The sequence below is a fragment of the Hipposideros armiger genome, unplaced genomic scaffold (genome assembly GCF_001890085.2).
Source record: "Hipposideros armiger isolate ML-2016 unplaced genomic scaffold, ASM189008v1 scaffold_1300, whole genome shotgun sequence".
NCBI classification, from domain to species: Eukaryota; Metazoa; Chordata; class Mammalia; order Chiroptera; family Hipposideridae; genus Hipposideros; species Hipposideros armiger.
Genome location: NW_017732650.1, coordinates 214,522 through 226,256, shown reverse-complemented (window position 1 = coordinate 226,256; position 11,735 = coordinate 214,522). Strand labels below are relative to the sequence as shown.

Sequence of the window (11,735 nt, the reverse complement as noted above, 5' to 3'; positions counted from 1 at the left end):
CTCATGGCAGCCCAGCTCCAGGTTGAGCTGTTGTTCAGCATCTTAGCTGTAGAGGGCAGTGTCACTGGCCCTCATATGTGGGATCAGAACCGGGGCCCTCTGGCGTCCCAAGGCAGCTCTTAACCATCGCGCCACTCGGCCGGCCTGGCCAAACTCCCTTTTAACCTTTAGGGTTGAAGAAATGTTTCCGACTCTGTGCCAACAAACCCGCCTTCCTCCCCACTGCCACCTTGTCCTTGCATGACAGTCATTGGGGGGCGTGGCTGATGTCTCCCTTGGGAGCTGAGAAATTGCAACGTGCACTGTGTAGCTGAGAAGTGGGATGAAGTCTAAAATAAAAGGATATATTGAAAAAGAGTGTCTTAATGAAGCCAAGGAGCCGGGCACTAATAGCTCTTAAGAAATAGAAATGACTTCATGATGGATATTCCACAAGCAACCTTTTCAGAAAAGAAGAGTGCAATTGAATTATGTTTTGCTCCTGACAAGTATTTACCCCAGAGAGGAGCTGCTGTTACTGCTGGATTATCTCTTTTGCGCCCTACATGCTTCCAAAACACTGGCAAGAAAATACTTTGGATTTCGTATAGACTCAACATTGTCACCCTGTTTTACTTTGCTATTAAATCTTTAGTAACCTTAAAAGAGTGATATTGAAAATAAAATCTGAAACTTGTTTGTGCTGCAGAAATGGTCTTCTCTGCAGTTTTCCTATCTACTATTTTCTGCATTGTTAAAATAATAGGCTTCCGCCATATATTATACCCTTCCATTATGCTCTTCCTTTATTTGTATCCCTGTCCACATCTCATGCTTAAAACATCTCATACTTTTTTTTTCCTTTTCCGTTTGTGGTCACTGTGGTTTTAAGTGCAATAAAATTCACCTGGGGAGTTTTGCTATTGTTTTTAAACTTCCTGAGGTAGGAAAAAAACCCAAGGTAATATTAATAAATAGGACTTAAAATCCTAACAAATAATAAAATAAAATTAGATAAAAGAAACAAGTCAATCTGTATTTTAAAAGAACCTTATGATAGTTAAAATTCTTTGGTAAGACTCAAATATTCAAAGGGGAAATAACCCCTGAAAACATTAGAAAAAGTAATTTATCTAGTGACCATATTAACTTGATTATTAATTTGATTACTTGAGTTTGCAATTTGTAATTAAATCTATATGCTTACATAGATTTTAAAATACAGAAATTTTTTTCTGGAGTTTTAGTAGTGAAAAACAAAACACTATAGGAGGTATTTCTTTTAAAGGGGTAACATCAGATTTTAATTATCAATTTAGTTTTAATTGGGTTCCTTATAATTACACTGAAAAATAAAGTATGGTTTAACTGTACTTTCAAAATTAGATATATATGATTTAAGAAGAGCCATTCAATAAAATAAGGAAGCAGAGAACCTAGTTTAATGTAAAATTATGCTGAGAGTCTATCAAATAATTTTCAATAACATAAGGATCTTGTGTTCTGTTTGAAAAACCATATAGCATTTTTCTTCATTAAAAATGTCCTTTTGCAAGAAAATGCAGAAACCTCTTAATGAGATACTGGGTGGAGGATTATTATAATTCTCCAACATGTTTCTCAGTTTTTAGTTTATTTCACATCATGCTTTTTAACCTTCGACAACAAATATTGTTGTACCATGAAGACAGCAAATCCAAACAATTACATATGTAGTCCAAAGGCATACACAAAAAAATCAATATTTGACATCTTTGCAACTCCCTCTTTGCAGTAGCGTTCAATAGCTCCTATTCATTATACACTTATATCTCTTTCAGATTCGCCTTTGTCACTAGAAACCCATTTTTTTTTTCTCCTTTGACTTCCACATAACTTCTTTGCCCTGTACTTTTACAGATGCCTTCTGGCTATAAATACTAATGAAATCTCTTTGCTTAATTCAATTTTGCTGGTACACTTACAGTTATGACCTAACTTTCCCACGAGAGAGACTGATTGAACATTCCACTACCTTATGGATGGGAGCAAACATTCTTACAGAACTGGACTGACAATTTCCATAATTATAGAATTCACAGCCTAATGACCTTAAAAAACAATAAAAAGATCTCTTGTTAATTCCATTTCTGTTACTGACATTCAAGATATTTCATTTTTCACGGGACAACAAATTTACTTTTTTATTTTCCAAAGAGCAGTCTCTCCTTTCCCCCACCCCTGATTAAATTTTCTGAATATTGAAGTATCCCATTGAATATTTAGCATTTCTTTGTCTTTTAAAAGTTAGAATATTTATGATCCTTAGAATGCGTTTGACTGATTTATAGCAATCAATTATAAGAGTACGTTTTCAAATAGCCCCTTTAAAAATGAAGAATAGAATAATTAAAAAGATCACAAGTCCTCCCTTGCATATAATTATTTCATTATTTCATTACAGAGCAGAAATTATTTTTGCTGACTGTGAGCAATTTTAATTGAGCGAGATCTGTGTTAATATACGATAGCGAGCAGTTCTTCCGAAGAAATAAGACCACTAATTGCCTAAATTTTTATTCAGTACAGTGAGTCTTATGAGTCACATTGCAATATAAACCTAATCACTGGGTAGAGTGGGTGCAATACCTTTTCTGTAGTGTAGATATCCTAAAAGCATCACCTGCCTGCTAATTTATTCCTTCAACAGGTTTATTGCCTTATTAAGCATTTGTTTTGCAGAAAATTCTTTATCTACCCAGTTATCACAGAAAGACTATGATAACGAAACATTAAAATTCAGACGTCAAGTCTACTAATGCCAGCATAAATAAGCAAAGCTAAAGCGCAGCATCTTTGATTCTTCCTAAATACCAAAATGCTCTGCACCCTAGCATATGTCCTGGAAGCTTTTAGCTTACAAATAAAGACTGCTCTTAGGAATAGAAATCTGGAGGATAGAGAGATAGATAGCCTGCTATTAAGTGAAGTCCAATTACATGTTAATAATGGCCATTTTCTTGCAAAAATTTAACATTCATCATAAATGTTATAGTATCCTTGGGATATCTAAATATTTTGCACATGTATAAGATAGTTTCTTTCCAATAAATATTTTTCATATATTTAATGCTATGGGAGAATGTGTAAACTATAATAAAATTAATCAGAATCACTATCTTAACAGCATTGACTATTTTGATAAAATCTCTGTAAACAGCATATTTGTTTTTATGTATAGCTTAGTATTGAATATGCTGTTGCTGTTTTAACTTAGACTTTAAGTGAAAAATACTGTATTTGAGTATATTCCTAGTTTAAATGTAATTTTCGAAAATGGAAAAAATACTTGAAAAACTCAGCAATATTTATTTGTAAATTCATTTGTTCATTCAGCAAATATTTATTAACAATTAATAAATTCTAAATGTGCTACTACTACTTTCCCACACCCTTCCAAGAGCAGTGCTAATGTTTTTGCTGTCTTTGCTTGAATTTAGGTATGTTTATTTGCTGGCGAAAAAAAGTTGACCAGACTGTTTGTTTTTTTTTAAAGATTTTATTGGGGAATTGGGGAAAAGAAACAGTGTTGGGGAATCGGGGAAGGGGAACAGCCAAGTTGTTGTCCTTCAATCTTAGTTTTGGAGGGCGCAGCTAGCTCAGCTCCAATTCCAGTTGCCATCCGGCTGCCCATCGGCAGCTCACGGCTGCCCATCTCAAGGTGCTGTATTCAATCTTAGTTGCCGTTGGGTGTAACCATCCCATGCAGGAGTCGAACCATAAACCTTGTTGCTAAGAGCGCATTCTCTAACCACTGAGCCATCCGTCCCCCGCCTCTTGGCAGCTCAGCTCAAGGTGCCATGTTCAATCTTAGTTGTGGGTAGGTGTAGCCCACCATTCCATGTGGGAGTCCAACTGGCAACCTTGTTGTTAGGAGCATGTGCTCTCACCAGCTGAGCCATCCTGCCACCGGTTGGCAGCTCAGTGGCAGATCAGCTTGGGCGCAGCTCACTGGCCCATGTGGGAATCAAACCAGTGACCCTGTAGCTCAGAGCTTGCGCTGTTAACCAACTGAACCACTTGGCTGGCCGACCAGACTGGTCTTTAACTACCAATGAAGAAGTTACAGAGTTGTTTACAGTTCTTATTTCTAGATTTCAACAGTTAGTGTGTCAGTAATGACTACAGCTCTTCTGAAATCTCTAAGAAACAAGTTACTGTTGTGAATAGAACAGTTTTTGTATTTGGAGCTTTTTCACTGGAGGTCAAGAATTATGTGTGTTATGGAGGGTAAAATAAATTGTTGGATGTAGAAGGTGGCTTTTTTTTTTTTTTAAGTTGAGCCATCTTGCCGCCTTTTGGCAGCTCAGGAGCAACTCAGCTCAGGCTGGGAATTGAACCGGCGACTCTGTTGCTCAGAGCTCGTACTCTTGAGCAAGCTCTTAAATTAACCAACTGAGCCACTCAGGGAAGGTGGATTTCTTATGGTGAAGGAATTTCAGCATAGTGCAGTAGGAGGGTGATATGATCTAGCAGAATGACAACTAGACTGTCCAGAGACCTGGTTTCTACTGCTGCTGTTAACTAGCTGTAAGGCTTTGGGCAAGTCTTGAAACCTTTCTCGACCTTAGTTTCCGAAGCTGGAAAATGTGGATAATATTCTTTACTCTGCCTCCTCCTAGGGATGCTGTCATGATAAATAGCTTCCTCATTTGTAAAATGAGAGTTGCAGATTATAGCAGTTCTTAATCTGGGGGTGATCCAAGAATCCCCTGAGACTATGCAAATTTTTGTTTCTATGTTCATATTGTATATCTTTCTGGGTATGAGGTCTGTAGCTTTTGTCAGATTCTCAAATGGGCAAATGACCCTAAGAAGGTTAAGGAACAGTGGATTTGAGAATCTCTAACATCCTTTCTACTCATAAATTCAAATTCCATTCTCCCTGTCTGAATAATATATATGAAAGCACTTTGAAAGACTGCTAAACAAATGCAAAGTATCATTCCTCATCTCTCTTTATGGATCTAGTCTATGTAAAAGTCATAGCCATACTTGAAAAGGTGATACTATATTATGTTGCATGGGTTATTGAATAAATATATTACCTGAGGGAATCTCTCAAATACAAGGTTCAGTATTAGACCCGTAGGAGAATTAGAGTATGTCACAGAGACTCAGAGAAAATAGAAGGACATCTAGGTAAGAGGACAAAAATATTTTAGTATAGGTTCAATGTAGTTTAGTGGGTAAGCTTTAAATTTATGAAGTTATTGATCTAGTTCTAGTCTGGATTATGACACTTAGAGCTATGTCTCAGTTTCCTTCTCTCTAAAATGATTTTTGTAGTTTATACCTCACAGGATTTGGGGAAGAGTAAATTAGCTTGTTAGATTAGATTAGTGTTTTTAGTTAATTGTATTGCATTAAACATAAGCAAGAAATTCCCTATTCAGAGGAGGAAAATCCCATTATTAAGGATTTCCTGATTTTGAGGGGGGGCATGTTGAGGAGGGCATACTGAGGTAGAGTCCCCTTAACGACAGTGAAAATAATCTACCACATAGTAAGAAGGTTTTTCATCTAAGAAATAAATGACATGGGTCTCTTTTATAATACATCTTCCTTTCTGGATTTGCCTCAGAATGGAGTGAAAACAGTACTTCATTCTAGAATTTGTTCTTACTAAGGTTAAGTCTGAGTTTCTAGATGGAAGGCAGAGATGGGTTTTACACATTTTTATATCCACAGCTCTATTCAGGTACTCAGTGAAGTTTATTCATTGCATGCCCTTGGGCTGGTTATTTTCTCTAAGTGATGTTTCATCTATTTGTAGGAATAATCATAATTTAAAAACTTGCTACCATTTATTGGATGAGTACTCTGTACCAAATACTTTACATATGTTATTTGTTTTAGCCTCACAACAACCCTCTGAAATATTATCCCCATTTTAAAGGTGAGAATTCTAAAAATTCACAAAAGATAAGTGACTTAAGACCATACCCACCTTACAATTTTATTGGAAAGATAAAATTATGTGGTGTACTTGATTGTGCTTTGAAAACTATTGAGACTATGTAGATACAATGCTGCTGCTGCTTTTTGTTTCTGTGGTCAGATGCTCCAGCTTCAAAGGTTTTATTTATTAACAGCCACCCCATTGAACCAAAAGGGTTCCTCCCCGCCCCAGTTTATTAATATATAATTGACATAAAGCGCTGTATAAATTTAAGGTGTACAGCATAATGATTTGATTTACATGTGTACATCATGAAATGATTACCACCAGTTTGGTTACATCCATCATCTCATATTTTAACCCCTTATCAGATATATGATTTACAAATATTTTCTCCCATTTAATAGGTTGCCTTTTCATTTTGTTGATGGTTTTCTTTGCTGGGCAGAGATTTTTAGTTTGATGTAGTCCCACTTATTAATTTTTGCTTTTGTTACCTTTGCTTTTGGTGTCCATCATCTCAAAAAAAGAAAGAACGAATGAATGAAAGGAAGAAAGAAAGAAAGAAAGAAAAAGAAAGAAAACAAGAAAGAGAAAAAGGACAAAAACAATATTTTCCCTGCGATCAGAACGCTTAGTATTTATTCTCTTAACAACTTTCATATACAGAGGGTGCCAAAAAAATGTATACACATTTTAAGAAAGAAAAAAAACCCTATTATAATTGTAATAATATATGCCAATAACAAAAGATGAATACAAGTCATATTTGACTTCGGCGATTGCAAGAGGTGCTCAAAGTGGTTACCATTAGCATCCAGATACTTCTGATTATGGTGAACTACTGTTTAAACAACGTTGACCAAAGTGTCCACTTGTGTACATTTTTTTTGGTAACCCCGATATACCACACAGCAATATTAGCTATAGTCATCATATTGTATATTACATCCCTTGTAAGTACATCATCCTATAATTGAAAGTTTATATTTTTTGGCCACCTTCAACCAATCCCCTTCATTCCAACCACAAATCTGATCTCTTTCCCAAGAGGGTGCTTTGATAGAAGTTTTAAGGTGCATTGTGTCTCACCAATACAGATTTGGTGATGACAGGAAATGGCTGTTGCTAGATCATTTTTGACTGGCCTAGATGTATTTACTGTTTTGTCAAGTAGCTGCTACTGGGAGCTCAGACAAGGAATGAAGAACTGACTGATGAATAGACCCTTTGTAAATATTCTGCCTGGAGCTCGCTCCTCTTACCACCTCACCATTAAACTAGTTTAAGGTCACGGAAAACCAAAAAGTTCAGATCTAAATCTAAGATTCAATGTTGGAGTATCATCGGTCTTTTTTTTTACTTTTTAAATTTTAATACACACTATACAATACACTACATAATCCTTCTAGGTATAGATGCGTACAACTGAGTTATTGTTCATCAATCAGGAAAATGCTTCCTCAGTCAATGTTCTCCAAACGCTTTGACACATAGTAACAATTAACTCCAGAGACTCGCCTATCTCTTTCCATCAGTGTCCACTGATACGAATAATAGGCAACCCTTTTTTCCTTGCCTCCATTAGTGAACCTGTGGATGTGCGTAGTGGCCCCCCGGGAATGCGCAAACACGCACCCTAATGGCGATTCCGGGGAGAATCTCCTGGAGTATCATCAGTCTTAATCGGTGAGTGTAAAACTAGTAATGTTTGTGGGACCAACCATGACCATGCATTTCTTGGTTTCTGTGAAGCTGAGATTCATATTCACTGTAATATACAAAGTCGTAATACTTTAAAGCTTCCTAACATAACAAAGACAGATTTATAATTATAGAATAGCGCCATCTCCCAGTTTGTCATTGGAGGAATGGAACAGTCAGTCAGGTTAGGGAAAAACTGCTGATTGCCATGCAGAATAACCTTCTATTTCTGAACACTGTATTACTCCTTGGATTTAAAAATACCCTTTTATGGGGCAATTTGATTTTGTGCAATTTTTTTTTGTACTTAGAAATTTAATAGGAGACCTGGTAGAGGAGTTTGGTCATTTATTGCACATCTACACATTCACTAATAATGATGAAAAATTTGTTGGTTGTCTATCTGAGAGAGAGATCAGCCACACCATAAGACAGGGTGGGGAATCTGGGCTCAGTGCCCAGGATTTTTCTTTGCTATTTGGATCACTGTGTTTGCTAGAATATTTAATTAATTCCACTCTTGGAGTCATACTTATTGCTGATGGCCATTGCTGAACTGAAATATTAGACTGTATGTAATATATCGCCAATAAAATTTAGATTTAAAAGTCCCTAAGTGATGTATGTATTTGACAGTCCTTAATGAAAACCGACTAAAGAAATTTCAGAGAATGGATAGGTTTAATTGTAACAATTCTTTTAATTCATGTGTAAGGAAGTTCAGGATTATAAAATGAAACGGGAATTAGCACAACATTTGGGGTAGGAGTGTACCAATTTTTGGATATATAGGTGGTTATGTTGATAAATATTTGGCTCTTCTTCTATATCTCTGGTGAAGGCCTTTCCAGAAGTCCTTTTAGACCAGTTCTTTTTGGAACCCAGCTTAGCCATAGACTATCAGGAGACTCTCTGATAATTCTCTTTTGAGTAATTCAATACACGGCATGATTTTCTCTTGTTATTGAACCGATGCCTCAGCACAGGGTTAGAGGAATTCTGCTGTTTGTAGCGAAAATCTTGTGCCAAGAACATTAACCTTGAAGTTCTATACACTTTGCAGGTCAGGCAATTACTACAGTTATCCTATTTACTTATTTAAGGATGTGGCAAGAAGGAGCTTCCAAAAAGTGGACTGATAAATGTGAGTGGAGAGAAAAGAAATCAATTCCATTTTTTGAAAGGATGGATCCAGAATTGTAATGATGGAAAGAATTCTAAGATTCAGTTAAAATGTCTCTTGAACAGGTTGGAACAGACAAATAGTCTGACGTATTGGAGTGTGCCTGTGCAGTCAAGAGGGACTAGAATATTTGAAATGAGACAGTACTTAAGAATTTGATCGAATCCATTGGTCTTCAAACTTTGTAAAGCTTCGAGTTCCTTTATTCAAACAAAATCTCATATACTTAATATGTAAAGCAGGTTTAAAGGGAGCTATTCTCCTTGAAGCCAAAGAGGTCACACCTATTCATTTACTTCCCCTTCTTCCTTCCTTCTGAGCACAGTTTGAAAATCACTCATCTTATCCAGCTCTTTCGTTTGACAAATATGAACATTCATTTCCAAGAAGAGTGAACCAGCTTGTCCAAGGTTGTGTAACTAAACTTGTTAGGGCTGATTCCCAGACAAGTGCTCTGCTCTCTTATATACTTTGTACTTCAGACACTCTTTCTGTTTCTTGCTTGGAACTCAGGGAAGAGAGCCGCCCTCTCTACCAGAATACTAGAGAAAAGCAATGCAATCAGCGGTTGTGAAGACAAGTGGGGAATATGAGTCACAGTTACTATTCTCCCAGTCCTAGAGCTCAACCTTTCTTTCATAGGACACGTATTTATTGATTGCCCATTATGTGTAAGGCGTGGCTTGAGGCTACGAAGAAAGTGCAGAATCCCAACATAGAGGAAGATATTGTATGTTTACTATTCTTTGCCTTTTGTTTTCTCCTTAAAAATATGAACAAAGTGGTCATTTAGAGATTACATATCATACATTCACCATAGTGGTTTCAGGCAGGGACTGTGGAGTCAGACTGCCTAGTTTTGAAGTCTGGCCCCGACACTTAATTTGGGCAGATTACTTCTCAGTACCTCTGTTTTCTCACCTGTAAAGTAAGAATAATAAATTACCTACATCACAGAATTGTTGTGAGGATGCCATATATATTTATACATAAAACTTATATATCATCTTACATCATTCATAGTCACAATTCAAGGGTCTCCTCTAAATCAGTGTTTTGGTTTTGTGTTTCTTATGTATATTATTAAACAAATCATATGGAAATTATATTCTGAATATCTAAGTTACCAAAGCATTGTCAATTCTATTTGGTAATGTTCATTTCTTATTTTAGGAAATGGTATGTTTCATTTCTATATACTTTTCTTAGTCAGTTTGAGCTGTTATAACAAAGTGCCATGGGCTGGATGGCTTATAAACAACAGAAACTTATTTCTCACAGTTCTGGAGGCTGGAATTCTGAGATCAGGGCGCCAGCATTGTCAGGCCTGGTGAGGAGTTTTTCTGGGTTGCAGACTGCCAGCTTCTCATTGCACCTCACATGGAGGAAAGGGCAGAGAGCTGGAACAAGCCCTTGTGTCTCTTTTTATAAGGACACTAATTGTATTCATGAGGGTTCCACCCTCATGACCTAATTACCGCTCAGAGGTCCCACCTCAAATACCATCACATTGGGGGTTAGGATTTTGAAATATAAAATTTGGGGGAACACAAACATCTAAGTTTAGTGATAGTTCTTATTTATGATATATGCAGTAGGATATACTTACTCATGACTCCTAAGATACTGTGTACATCTTAAATTATAATCTTGATAATTAGAAATGTATGGCACTCACCAATGATAACTTTGTGCTGTCAATTATTCTTTTTAATACATACGTGCTATCTCCTCAAACAAAAAGTAAGACTATGGGCATAAACAATGTCATATGTATCTTTTCATGTTTCTAGAGTCTAGCCTTTTGCCTTGCACATAGAAGGCAACCAACAGATGTTTGCTGTATCATGAATTCTATTGTTAATGGAAACACCTCCTTTCAATTTTATTTTTTCTTTTGTAACTTAATGTCTTGTCAGCCTAATTATATCTTGTGTACTAATTTTTTTTTGTTCCGCTGGATCTAAGGTTCGTAAATTTGTTGAACCATGAATAAAAGCAAAAAGCTAACACATGAAGGTAAGAGCCATATGCATTGCTTTAATGAATAGTCATCACGACATATGGAGGAGGACTGCCAGATTAATTATTGGGTTTGATGGAGTTGCTGCCTGCCGGAACGAGTCAGTCCAGGGGCCAATTTATAGTGGCAAAATCCTGTGTTGGGCTGGTCTGACCGATAAACAAAGTAAATAAATGAACCAAATTGATTCAGGACCCCAGATAATTTGCTGGATTAATGTGAAAATATTATATTACTTCTTAACAAGAAGATTTGCATACTTTTTGGAAGCATATAGAGTCTTATAGTACCATTCCATTTACCTGTGTTATTAGAAATTTAATACATTTCTTTAGCACAAATAAACAAAGTATTTTTGTTCCTTTAGAGCCAATGGTGCTAATTGTGAGCCATGTCAATAGACAGTCAAATGAACAGGTGCTTTTTTAGACTAACTTTAAAAAAAATTTTTTATTTTATTTTTTTTGTTATTTTCAGATGTGCAAAACAACTTAGTGATTAGACATTTACATACTCACAAAGTAATAGCCCCAATAATAGACTAACTTTTTAAAGTAATAAAAATCATGTCTACTCAGGTAAACAAAACCCCACAGGATATAAAGTGAAAAGTAAATGCCTTCTTCCTACTACTCCTAACTCCCTAGTATTTCTTCCCTAACAATAAATAGTGTTACACATTTGTTGGATATTCTTTGAATAATTTTTATGTATCACACAAACAGGACCATATTTGCTTATTCCCTTGCAACCTGCTCTGTTCCCTTTACAACATATCATAGACTTCTTTCCATATCAGAACATATAGATGTACCTCATTAAAAATAATTGTCCATTAATGGACAATGTTTACTGTTCAATTAGTGCTTGAATTATCATCCTTTAAATAACACCTTTGCACACTG

General features: G+C 36.0%; 1 pseudogene; it reads right to left on the bottom strand.

Annotated features, from left to right (window-relative positions):
• Positions 1–7,383: 7,383 nt before the first annotated feature.
• On the bottom strand, positions 7,384–10,337 carry LOC109377135 (NADH dehydrogenase [ubiquinone] 1 alpha subcomplex subunit 1 pseudogene; annotated as a pseudogene).
• Between the last annotated feature and the right edge of the window lie 1,398 nt (positions 10,338–11,735).